This window comes from Alligator mississippiensis, chromosome 4, assembly GCF_030867095.1.
Source record: "Alligator mississippiensis isolate rAllMis1 chromosome 4, rAllMis1, whole genome shotgun sequence".
Classification (NCBI taxonomy): Eukaryota; Metazoa; Chordata; order Crocodylia; family Alligatoridae; genus Alligator; species Alligator mississippiensis.
Genome location: NC_081827.1, coordinates 11943383 through 11956919, shown reverse-complemented (window position 1 = coordinate 11956919; position 13537 = coordinate 11943383). Strand labels below are relative to the sequence as shown.

General features: G+C 43.3%; 1 long non-coding RNA gene across 1 annotated transcript in view; it reads right to left on the bottom strand.

Moving 5' to 3' along the window:
- The window catches only part of LOC132249805 (uncharacterized), a 126211-nt gene that overhangs the window by 97328 nt on the left and 15346 nt on the right, over window positions 1-13537 (bottom strand). The window contains exon 2 of the long non-coding RNA XR_009461304.1: window positions 467-560. This is a non-coding gene — a long non-coding RNA (uncharacterized LOC132249805). The remainder of the gene's footprint in view (window positions 1-466; window positions 561-13537) is intronic.

Sequence of the window (13537 nt, the reverse complement as noted above, 5' to 3'; positions counted from 1 at the left end):
AATAATACTCAGATGTTTGGAAGGTATTTGACTATGTACTATGTATTTTAATATATAATTTTGTTTTTTTGGCATCTAAACATATAGGAAATGAAGTCCATTTAAAAATCAAACACATCTACATAAGGCAGGCAAATTATAAATCTGGAGAATTTGGTCGGCAGAAGCAATGGAATTTGCATGGACTTAATGTGTGATTATATTATTATAAGCAAGAGGAGAAAATAATCATACAAGACAAATATCAAGCTGAATAGGTGATAATACCACTGTCCCTCATTCCTGCAACAAGCCATTAAGCTTGAGGAATCTGTGACTCCACTAATTAAAAGGGATGATACAAACAGAGTGGAGAATTGTTAAAATAAAAGGAACCCTTGGAAGTCTTAATCCCACCATCTTTTAACAATTTGGTTTAAAAACAGTCAAGTCTGAAGTCATTCGTTCATTATTTGGTTTCACTTACATGCCAAGGACAATGTTGAAAGCTTAAACATCTTTCCAAATAAAATGGTGTCTTCCAATCTGGTTTTCATTTTGTAAATGAACTTTTCAAAGCTCTAAAGAGGAAAATAAAGTGATATTAAAGTGTGGCCGCATCTTTAAGTCAGACCCCTTTGAGCATTCAACAAGCAATTGCCAACTGCTAAATGAGGGAAAGGTCACCATTTGTTTTTGCTTTATTGATCTGATGAAATCAATAACTGTGTAGTGTTTCTTGAAATCTGTTGTTTCCTCTAAGATTCTCTGAACCACATTTATGATATTTTTTCCTGTTGTATTTTTAGTCATTATTTTGTTTAATTATGGTTCTATGCTCACGTGCATGTCAACTGTGATAGCACCCATACCCTATCATAAAAAGGTCCTGTTGCCGCTTTCTTGTCCACACATAGCTTGCAGCCAGAAACAGGAAATGTTGTGAGTGGAAAGGATAAAGGGGAGCAATCCTAAATTTGACAGATCCATATACTTTAATTCAGGTGCTGATATTTTGAACAAGAGAAGGAAACATTTGTTTAATAAAACAATTCTATGGGATAATAATGAAGGAGACTGTTTGTCTGTGCAAGTGGCTATACCCCTCCTTAGGTCCAGGCTCAGTAAAGGAAGGGGAGGTACCACTTTTTATCTCTTCTACAGAGCAGGTTGTTGGAGAATGTAAGGCCAGAGGTTTAAATGGATGGGGCCTGTATCAGAAATAGTCACAGTAGTTGCAGATAGAAGTGAGGCTCCTTGCTGTAAACTACAGTGCTTTGCAGAAAGCACCGTGAATTACAGTGATCCCCCAGACACAACAGACATTAGCTGTTGGGTCCTTGTGGTTGGGGGATTCAGCTGCAATTTGGAGTGACTGCAAGTCTGCAACCACTCTTCCCTAGCCCAGCCCTGCCTCATCCCAGCTCCAGCTCTGTCTTCAGAATGGGATTGGGGGAAGGGAATGGAAGGAGTTTGGTCTGGATTTTTTTCAGATGATGCTGGAGGGTAGGGTGGGTGGATTGGAACCCCCCTACTCCCTCCCCCCAAGGTGGATTAGCCCAGCCCTGCTCCTAGTCCATGCAGACATTAATGAAGGTGTTTCATTTTGGAGCATCTTCAACTGAACCTCCATGCAATGAGGGTTCAGATGGTTTCAGAATCAGGCCCTTTTAAAGTGCACTGTAGCTGTGCACTTGTGTGTTGGTCATGGCTGTAGAGTGCTTTCAGGGGCCAGAGCTGGTGAAAAGTGTCACTTCTGTCTGTGCTTAGTGCTTCCTGGGGATGCTCATGCATGCAACACTTTGCCCAAAGCTGTTCCTTTGGTCAGAATCCAGATCAATCTTTTCTTAGCTACTTGTTAATGGCATGAATAAAGTGGGTAAATATCACTCGGTGTTCAGAGACCTTTGATATTTAGTCAGTATGATCTGTGTGTAAATTCTGAGGATGGAAAATCAAGTAATCAAGCATTAGGGAATGCGGAGTTAAGGTTGAAAGCTCATCAATAGGTAAGTTTCTAATCCACAGCTTGCTGGAGGCTGTCACAGTGCTAGCCAACCATCACCACACTTTCTCCAACTTTCTTTCTAAGATGCTGAAACATTTAAGTAGAGCCATGTTCTGTAATAGAAGTGATTCTCCAATGGTTGAAGTGTAAAATGCTCTTTCCACAAAGCTCCCTTAAGGCCATTGCATGCAAGTCTATTAAATCAAGTGGCAGCTTTAGCACAAACCAGAGACACACAGGCAGGTTCCTATTAGTTACAATTATCCGCTTTTTACAGAGGAAGGAAAGAAAAACTGAGATTAAGTCATTTGTTTAGTAGGGAAGAATAAAGCCTGGACCTCCTGACTCAGATGGTACATCTACACATGCGTTTTAATGCACAGTAACTTATTTTACTTTGCATTAAACATCATGGTACCATATAAAAAAACTGTGATGATACTAACATGTGATGTTAGCATGTTAACATCTGTGTGATGATGCTACATCCTAACATACATGGATAAAGCTTTACCTGTCTCAAGAAGTTTATGGGCCAACAAAAGTTAAGGCTCTACTGGACCTGGTACTAGCCAAAGGGGATGATCTAGTCAGAGACCTAAAAATCGAAGGGAAGCTGGGAGACACTGACCATGACTTGATCACTTTCATTATCCATCGCAAAGCTGGCAAGTCAGTCAGCAATGCTGGAGTCCTCGACTTCAGGAAAGGCAACTTCCATAAGCTCAGGAAGCTTGTTGTTGAGGCCCTGATTTGACAGGGAGGGGAGTTTATGATGAGTGGTTGCTCTTTAAGGAAGCAATCCTAAAAGCACAAGGCAAGTCCATTCCAACCCATAGGAAAGGTAGTAAGATGGCTCAGAAACCCCCTTGGCTGAACAGGGAAGTCATGGACCTCCTACATCTAAAAAGAGAGGCTTATAAAGGATGCAAGACAGAAAACACCGCTAAGGAGGAGTATACTGCACTATAGGGAGAGATCTAGGAAAGCCAAGGCTGTAACTGAATTTCAACTGGCTACACAAATCAAGGACAATAAGAAGTCCTTCTTCAGATACGTTGGAAGTCAGAAAAAAAACAAGGGCAGCATTGGATCCCTGATAAACCAAATGGGGCAGCTGACAATTGACACCCAGGAAAAAAACAATCTGCTTAATGATTATTTTGCAGCGGTCTTTCACCAGCCCAAAGGGACCACCCTGCCTGACATGATGTGGGATGACCAGGGTGAAGGTGAATATACACCCACTATTGGCGTAGATCTTGTGAGGGTACCCCTTGAGAGGCTGGACACTCACAAATCAGCTGGGTCCAGATAGATTGAATCCAAGAGTGCTAAAGGAACTGGCAGACATCGTAGTGTGGCCACTGGCAAGGATATTTGAGAACTCGTGGCACTTGGGTGAAGTTTCAGAAGATTGGAAGAGGGCCAATGTGGCCTACCTTCAAAAAAGGAAGGAAACTACAGGCCAATCAATTTGACCTCAATCCCTGGAATGATCTTGGAAAAATTCCCAAAGAAACCATTATTGACAGGCTAACAGAAGGCAACATTCTGAGGGATAGCCAGCATGGGTTTGTTGCAAGTAGGTCTTGTCTGACCAATCTCATTTCCTTCTATGACCAGGTGATCCATCACCTAGGCAAAAGGGAAGAGATTAATACAATATATTGGTATTTTAAAAAAGACTTTGACTTGGTGTCCCATGATGTCCTCATGGAGAAATTGGGTAACTGCAGCCTTAACTACCATACAGTCCAATGGCTAGGGAACTGGCTCCAAGGTTGGACCCAAAGAGTGGAAGTTGATGGAACTGAATCAACGTGGCACCCAATGACCGGTGGTGTCTCCCAAGGCTTCATTCTCATACCTGTACTAGTATCATAGTACTTAGGGTCAGAAGGGACTTAAACAAATTATCAGGTCTGACCCCCTGCCCTGGGCAGGAATGGGTGCCAGGATCATATCACCCCAGCCAAATATTTCTCCAGCCTCCTCTTGAAGACCCCCAAAGTAGGAGAGAGTACCACCTTACTTGGGAGCCCATTTGAGAGCCTGGCAGCCCTAACTGTAAAGTAATGTCTCCTGATGTCCAGCCTGAACCTTCTCTCTAACAATTTGTGGCCATTATTCCTAGTAACCCCGTGCGGTGCCCAGGGGAACAGAGCTTCCCCCAATTCCCATACTCTTTAATGTCTTTATAAATGATCTGGATTCTGGTATCAGAAGCGGACAGGCCAAGTTTGCCGATGACACCAAACTTTCGGAAAGAGTGTCCACACTTGAGGATAGGTTGGTGGTCCAGGCCGATCTCAATAGGCTTGCAAGGCAGGCGGATGAAAACCTGATGGCATTCAATACAGAGAAATGCAAGGTGCTCTGCCTCAGGGGAAAATAAAACCCACATCACACTTATAGGCTTGGCAGTGCTACAGTCACTAGCACCATGGCCAAAAGAGACTTGGGGGTCATGATTGACCACAAGATGAACAGGAGCTACCAGTGCAAGACTGCAGTTGGTAAAGCAAACATTACTCTGGCTTGCATCTCCCTATGCATCTCAAGTGAGACCTAGGATGTCATCTTCCCACTGTACTTGGCCTTGGTGAGGCCACAGCTGCAGTCCTGCATCCAATTCTGTGCTCCGCAATTCAGAAAGGATGTGGAGAAGCTTGAAAAAGTCCAGAGGAGAGCCATGCACATGATCAGAGGGCAAGAGAACAAGCCTTATGAAGAGAGGCTGAGGTCCATGGGACTCTTCAGCCTGGAGAAGTGCAGACTCATAAGCTGCCACCAAGTCACCCCTAAGTACCTAAGTGGTGTTCATCAAGATCTGGGGCAACACCTGTTCACCAGAGAAGCCCAGGGGAAGGCAAGGTCCAATGGTCACAAACTCCTGCAAGACTGTTTTAGGCCGGACATAAGGAAAAACTTCTTTACTGTCTAAGCCCCCAAGGCCTGGAATAGACTGCCCTCAGGAGGTGGTGCAAGCACCTACTCTGGACACTTTCAAGAAACATTTGGATACATATCTTGCTGGATTCCTTTGACCCTAGCTGACTTCCTGACCCTTGGACAAGGGGCTGGACCTGATGATCTTATGAGGTTCCTTCCAGCCCTAATGTCTATGAAATCTAATGCTCATTATAATAGGCTACTGCATGTTAAGCATCACTTAAAATCCATGTGCATTCATTACTGCACATTAAGCATGTGTATACATGCCCAGAAGGTCCATTCACAGTTCCCTTACTGTCTGATCCAGTGTCTGTTGAAGTCATGCAATGAGGGTTTATTGGGCCTGTCTTCTAGACTCATTTTAGCAGTCTAGCAAAATGAAGCTATTACCTCCCAAATCATAGCGTAAAACAATGTTTGTAGTGAGTTACATTGCTGAGAAATGCTTCAGGCAGTTAGTGGTGAGATGGACAAGAAATCGGGTATCTGGGGCTTTCAGGGCACCAATAATACCTGTCTAGGCCAGTGGGGCCCAAAATTTTGCCCGGTGGGTCAGATTGGCAATGACCAGTCCATCCATGGGCTGGATCCAGCTGGTGCCCCCAACTTGGGTGCTGGGCTAGCACAGCAGGCACTATCTGGCTGCACAGGAGGAGGCGTGCAGGGGCTGGCTGGCCCCAACACACGTCCCCAGGGGAAAGGAGCTCGACACAGCTGCATGGAGAGGGAAGGGGACATAGTCAGGCCCCAACCCAGCCCTGTGAGGGAAGGGAGCATGGCCCAACCTCAATAAGAGGGAAGGGGGTGTGGCCAAGCCCTGAGCAAGAAGCTGCGGGCCTCACACAGCCTCACAGGAGAAGAGGGCATAGTTTGGCTTTGACTGGCCACATAGAGAATGGGGTTTGGGAATTTGGCAGAGAGGATGGTGGCTTTATTAATGGCCACCATTCCCCCATATTCAAAATTTTAGGCACGTGGGGAGCCCCACCAGCCAGAAATGATGGCACCATGAACTGCATAGGGCCTGTGGGCCAGAGGTTGAGCACCCCTAGTCTAGACTATCAATAGCAAACACTTGCCTGTCTCAATTCAGGTTAATTTACTGGTCATTTCAGTCCAGAGATAAATATTTTCACATAAATTCAAACTGACAAAGCTGCTAAAAATGAGATGTTTTCTACTGACTAATCCAAACTAAACATTTTTCTACTTCTGCGCTATAGAACTACATTTTCTCTAGGCTTCCCCAAGCATGTTTTTAGCACAGGAGAAAAAACTATATGTAAAGTCAGGAAGGTTAATATATTATTGAATCATTCTGTTAAGCATTTTTTGGATCCCTGACAAGTCTTAAGAACTTTCACAGCTATTTTAAATAGGAAAATATTTCTCCCATCAAAAATGACTAAGAGGAAAAGATGTTCGAACTTTCCAAAAATGTCACCATTCACACAAGATGAGCTAAAGAATAATTCAGTTCCAAAAGTGAATGCCTTCTGCAGTTACAACCAGTGCTAGTTCAACATATATATATATATATATATATATATATAAACCTCTTTCAAATGAAAAATATTCCTAATGGCAGCTACCATTTTATTCAATTTTTTAAGAAATTCAAACTGATTTTAAATAAAATTCCATTTTCATTTTTTTAACTAAAAAAAAATCAGAAAAAAATAATGTGTAAATTGTTGACTTTTTTAAACACTCAAGCAAAAGCACTAATGTAAATTTTGACCAGCTTGTCTTGTGAACATATGAAAATAAGTTTACAGATGGCCACCTTTATTTTTCACATTTCATTTATTCATATCAGGTGACAAATATGAACCAGTCCAAGAAAATGAGAAGAGTTAAATTCCATGACTTCATACAGAAGTATCAGCAGCACAGTGTACCAATTCCCAACAAAGCTTAGGCATCAAAGTAGCTAGGTTGCCAACTAAACACAATTTTTTACTGATAATTATCAGACATTTTACTAACAACCAAACTTTTTCACTGACACGTTTTTACTGACATATTATTACATAAACTGTAGTTTCATAGTAGCTAGGGTCAGGAGGGACCTGAACAGATCAACTAGCCTGACCCCCTGCCACAGGCAGGAATAAATGCTGGGTTCACAAGACCCCAGACAGGCAATTGTCCAACCTCCTCTTGAATTTGCCCAAGGTAGGGGTGAGGACCACCTCCTTGGGAAGTTGGTACCAAATTTTGGCCACCCTAACTGTAAAGTATTGCCTTCTCATCTCTAACCTAAACCTAGTCTCCATCAGCTTATTACCATTGTTCCTCATCACCCCAGGTAGTGCTGGGGAGAAAAGGGCTCTACCTATTTGTTGTTGATCTTTGATGAGTTTGTAGGCAGCCACCAGGTCCCCCCTCAGCCTCCTTTTGCTGAGGCTGAACAGGTTCAGGTCCCTCAGTCTCTTCTCATAGGGCTTGTCCTGCTGCCCACTCACCAAGTGGGTGGCCCTCCTCTGAACCCTCTCCAGGCTGGCCACATCCCTTTTGAAATGCAGCGCCTAATATTGGACACAGTACTCCACCTGTGGCCTGACCAAAGTCACATAGACGGGGAGTATCACCTCTCTGGACTGGCTTGAGATGCATCTGGTCCCTGTTCAAGAAAACTGAGGCAAAGAAACTGTTAAAAATATCAGCTTTCTTGTCTGGCGTAGCCACAAGATTACCGTCTGCATCTTGCAAATGTACTTGTAACCCTTCTGCCAGGTGCCAGATAAAGGCTAGGTTCAAATTTAGATTTACCATCAACCATAATAAAGAAGTTTGGATTTCAATAAAAAGATTGCAGATCCCCTACTCACTCCACACCCTGACCACACCTTTCACGCTACTGGTCCTCCCAGCCCACCTTCATCCTGACCCCTGCCAATCTTCTTTCCCCTGTCCTGGTGAGAGGAACAGTGCTATAGGCAGGCAACAGGATGAAGTAGCAGCAACAAAAATCACTTACAGGTACCTAAGCACTTCTCAAAGTAATCCAGCTTGAACCAGAACCCAGAAAGCTCCTTGTGAGCACATCTACATGAGATGCTACATCGCTGTAGTGATGTACCATGGTGACGTAGCTCATTGCTATGGTGACATAGCATTGGCAGGCACCAACTGTGTATTGTTTATGGCACAGCAGAAAACAACTAGCTCATTACTACTGCTCAGTAGGGTCAGAAACTACCTGTGCACCACTGGGATGGTGCAGTTGTGCAATACCAATTACTGCGCAGTACCAACTGTGCAGTGGGGTGCACCTGTAGCCCATTGTGTCTCATGTTGTCCTTATAATCAGAAGTAATCCTAACTGGTGCCTAAGATCCATTTTGGTTTTCAGTGGTGTTGGGTGGTCCCTAAAGGGTTCCTTCAGGCTTGGAAAGTGTATACCTTCCTTGGTGTAATTTGCATCATTTTTGTAAATAAATGCAAATTTCAACAGGACTGGGAGTGGACAGACATGTAGTCATCCTGGGGTAGTTGGTAAAATTTGTGCCTATCATAGTGCCCTACTACTGGGCAGTGGAAACAGGTAATAGTCCAGTTGGACGGGGACAAATGAAATCTAGATTTATATAGCTTCCATTGAAGTGTTTAATCCTCCAATGCAGGGGCCAGCAACCTATGGCCCATCTTCTGGATAAAGCCTGCGGAGCCATTGAATTTGGACAACAGAGCCACACCTTTGGCAGCATTTGGTGGGTCAGGGCACTCCCTGCAATCCATCAGCACAAGCTCTGGTGTAGGGGGGTTTCACCTCAGTGGGCTGTAACTGAGTGGTAAGGAGCCAGCAGCAGCTGGGTCCTAATACCTTCCCGTGTCCACCTCTAGATGAATCATTCCAGTGTGCCTTGCTGGAAAACATGGCCAACTCCCATTCCAATGCACTGAGACAAGCTACTCTGCTGGATTCCTTCCCATCACTCACACTGGGCAGCTAAGAGTCCAAGATTCATGGGTCTAGGAGGAAAGCAAGGAAGCGGGGGCCTCATTCTGGAGCCTGTTGCAAGTCCTGGGTTCTGGCTTTTATACCATCTACCACTTCCTGCTAGCTCATTCTAAGGGACTCCCTGCTCAGAAATTAAGCAATATGGCTCACATTTCAGAGTTACCAATCTTGCTTCTCTCAATTCAAGATCAGGTGCCAAGTTTTTAGGCACTACAATGCCTTAGTACAGGCATTTACAGACATGATTTGGATCTTTTCTCTCATTCCCATTGGAACTGTAGCACTTAACTGGCTTATATACTTTTGGAAATTTTATTATTATATCTTAAGTTATTGAGATGTTTTGGGAAATTATCCTCCAGATGGTTTTCCTAAGACTACAGAGGAAGTGTGTGACATCAAAAATTTGAAACCTAATCGCCTGGGTCCTAGGATCATGCTCCTACTAGTGGACTACTCTGCACTCTAAGGAGTGCCAGCTTCGTACTCTTAGTTTCCGATCTATTTTTTTTTTTTTTTTTTTTTTACTGTACACTAACTCTGTGATGTGTTTTTGGGTGGGATGTGTTAAAAGCATCAGACAGGGACAGCCATTTAAGAGAGCTGTTTACCAATACCCAGGCTCTTAAAAGTGTCTGGCTATGACAATTAGCATCATTATACACAGTTGGAAATGCTGAACTTTAAATGAGGTTCCTCACCCTCCTCCAGACATATGGACAAACCACGTACAAAAGAAGTCAGGTCTTTCATAGCAGAGGGGATAATGTAACAAGTCAAAAATTGCATGTTTAAGAAAAAAGTTTTCCTCCCCTTATTCCCTGAGTGAGAACAAATACTGAATAAGAAGCATGTGTCACATTGCTTTGCTTTTACTTCATCGTCCATCTTTTACCTGCCTTCAGCATTTTGATTGCAAGCCATAATCCAGCTAGATGTGCTTGACAAGGGCATGAGCTCTGAGCACTATGGAGGGTGCTTCAATGGGGGCAGGGGGATGCCAGAGTGATGGCAAGGGGTTGACCTTGGCCTAGGTTCACCCAGCGGCTATTAGCGCCAGTCGTGGAGACTGGAGGCGGGAGTCCCTTCATAGCCCTGTTCCCTCTTCCACTGCTGTGTAGCCAATAGCTATTGCATTAAGCCTCTCATAAACAGCTATTACATTAAGATACCAAATTAAGGCTCTAATGGCTTCATTCCACACAGATTATGGCAGCTATGAGAGGGTTAACCTGGTAGCTGTTTCGGCAGCTCCAAAGCGGATGGGTGAGCATGGTTGATGGGGGGGCTTTGTTCCTAGTCCCTGTTGTGGGCCCAGATAATAGTAGGTAAGACTCTGCTTGCTGTCCTCCATCCCGTTCCCATCCCCTACATACCTCTCTTGTGGTCATCGCAGCCACTTCCCCACCCTGTTTTGCCTAGGGCTCAGAAATAGCTAGCTTTACCTCTGACTGTATTTTGTTGAGGTTGGGGATACCAGAGGTGTAGTCCTTGCTCCAGTGATCATTGAGAAAGTATAAACAGGAGAAAGTGAGCCTGTTCCAACCCAAAATACCCTATAACCTAGCTGTTAGGACAAACTCGGGATGTATGGTTTTACATCCCTTCAGACACAGGAGAGGATTGAACCAAGAGTCCCATGGCTTGGAAAAATACTCAACTCTGAGCTATTGGTTAAAAAATAAACCAAACAAACAACATCATCATAATAGGAGGACGACACCATCTTGGCAACAACAACAACAACAAAAGGGTTTGATCTGTCCGGCAGCCAAATAAAAAAAAGCGATTATTCTCATAGCCCTCATCAGGAATGCAAATGGATAGTCCAGCTTCACCCAAACACGGGTGTCTCAACACATAACCCTGGCTTCTGGGCATGCTCAATAAAGGTTTCTTTTCTACAGCTTGGCCAGTCTGTGTTCTTTTGTTGCTAATAAAACAAGGGTGATGACAACATGCGTCAGGCCTGGTGGGAGATGATCCTGGAAGCGGGCATGGACTCAGGCAGCCTGCTGTTGGCATCCCCTACTGGCAATTCCTATAGGAGGTTAGTCACAGGCATACGCACAAAAATAAAACCAAAAATATCCGCTCAAAATCCAATGAAATGCAAAACCCAATTTGAATAATAATTAAAAAAACCCTACCCAAAAACAGAACCAAATGAGACAAAATAAAATAAATTGGAGTAATCTGAAAAGACAGACTTTTATTACAGAAGGGAAGGGGACATGTATACATGTAATCTAATAGAAGAATTCATCTTCTTATCTGGATGTATACGTAACAATTCATCTCAAGAGGTATTAAATAAGGAGGGAATAAATACCTCTCTGGTATACGTTTGCACAAGTTAAGGGAGGTCTTGGGATCTCATGCCTTAGGCCTTAAACTGATGTTTGCTCAGGGTCACAAAGGCAATCTCTCTCACTCCCCTAACTCCTCACGTACATAGCTGACAGCATGGCACATCTGATTAGTGCGTTTCACTTTTCCTAATGCAATACTGGATTGTCCACTGCCAGAAGTACAAAATTGGACAATTAATGACTCAATGATCTAATTGAGTCCACCTAACTCTGTGTTCCTGTTAATAACAAGAGACAGGGAAAACATATCAAATACTTTTTTGGGGCTTACTAATTTTACCTGCAGAATGCCTTTGCTTCCCATTCCCACCTTTCGAAATGAAAGAAGAATCTGACAATTTTGAAGATTTGACAGAACGGGTGGAAAAATGCTGGTGAGGGCCAGTCTCAGTGAACCATCAGGTTTTTCTATGTTTCTCTTCATAAAAACACCTTAGCACCTTAGGCATTGCAAGGATCAGCAATGAGTTCGCTGCAGAACAGCATAGCAACCGTCACTAGGGAGACTGTCAAAATTTGGAGACGTGCAAACAAGGAAAAAAAAAACCAAGCAAGTGGAGGAAGTTCCAGATTCCTTTAGATCTTTGAGAAATTCTTTAATTCCCAGCCCTTGTAGATAAAACACACTTCCATTGCATGAAATCAATTCGCTTAACAGCACAAAACCCACAGAAAAGCTTGCATTTCTCTCTGTCAAAGAAGAGAATAATACACATTTCATGGAGATGAAAAGAGGGAAACAAAAATATTTTAATAGCATAATATAAAGAAGTAGGAAGGTACTGTAAATAATACATTTATTTACAGTAAACTCCAGTATTTATTATAGTTCTCTCTTTTGGTTATATATAAGGAATCCATGCAAGGATCCAGAACATTTTGTTGTAAGTTTGTAAATTAATGCAGGAGGTCACAAGTGAGGAACAGCAGAAAAAGCTCTGGTCATATCCAGTTTGCTCTCCCTTTCAGCATCCACTGTGTGACACGGGATACTGGCAAAGGATGGACTTATGGTCTAAGTAAGTAAATGGCAACTTTTATGTAGATGGCAATTCTTATGTTCCTATGCCTCCCACTCTCTCTGTTGTAGAGGACTGCTTGTACACTTTGATTTTATCACAACTCTCACAATACTTGAGAAAAGTTGGAGCAATCTGAGCTTTGAGTAATCGAAACACTGTACGCCTGCATTGCGATCACGTAATCCCTTCACTTCAGGAGCGTTGTGACCCTTGACTTGAAGGGTGATTTTTAAATGATAACTCATCCACCATCTTGTCCCTTCTAGCTACTACCTTAAAGACTTACATGGCTCCTCATTACCAGGATAGACGGGACGCTTGAGTAATAGTAAAATTGCAGCCAGAGAGGCGTGTTGGCATGGCGGCTAAAGCTGTTGCCCTGGCACAGCTATGGAGCGCAGGAGGTGGATAGCACCGTTGCTTGCCCCTCCAACCCCAGTTCACTTCTGAATTTGGGGTCTTTGGTTGCTGGTGTCAGCTGAAATCAGTGCCAGAGAAAATGGTGGAAAGGGTAAAAGGCAGTAGCTTTCACCTCCTGTTCTGGGGTTGCAACAACACGCTGGTTTTGGTGACCCTACTGACAAGAGCTCAGTTTCTAGCCCATGAGAAGACCTGTGGGCCAGACTGGACCTCAGGGCCAAATGAGTTGGACACCCCTATTCTAGGCAATGTCTACATCTCTACAGGACATGCTTGCCCCCTCAAGATAGCTCAGCTCCGTGGCTTGTGCAAGCCATGGAAAAGTTAGATCCTCTATCCATGAATCAGGGGACTGCAGAGAACAGGAGTATTTCTGGTCTCTCTGCTCTGATAACACTCATTTCCTCATCTTGTTATAAACCAGGCAAGCAGCCACCCTGACATTTTCCACTTCATTCACTCTCCATCTTAATTCAGTTCTCAGCCTGGAATATATTTTCCTTTCCCTCTCCAGTTCTCTCTTTAATATGCATTACATACTTAATTCTGTCATTGTGTTATTTAACTTTGTTGAGCATTCTGAAATCCAGTTTTTATGAAAGACTGGATCTGTAGAGCTGGGGATTCGTCCTTTTTTAAAAAAATCTGAAAATGCTGATTTTTGGAAACTAAAATGGTTTGCTGGAAAGTGTCAGTTATCATCACAGGATCATAGAAAATTAGAGCTGGAAGGGACCTCATGAGGTCATCTAGTCCAGCCCTCTGCTCAATACAGGTTTGGTTTCTCTTTTTTTTTTTAAATGGGTAAAAT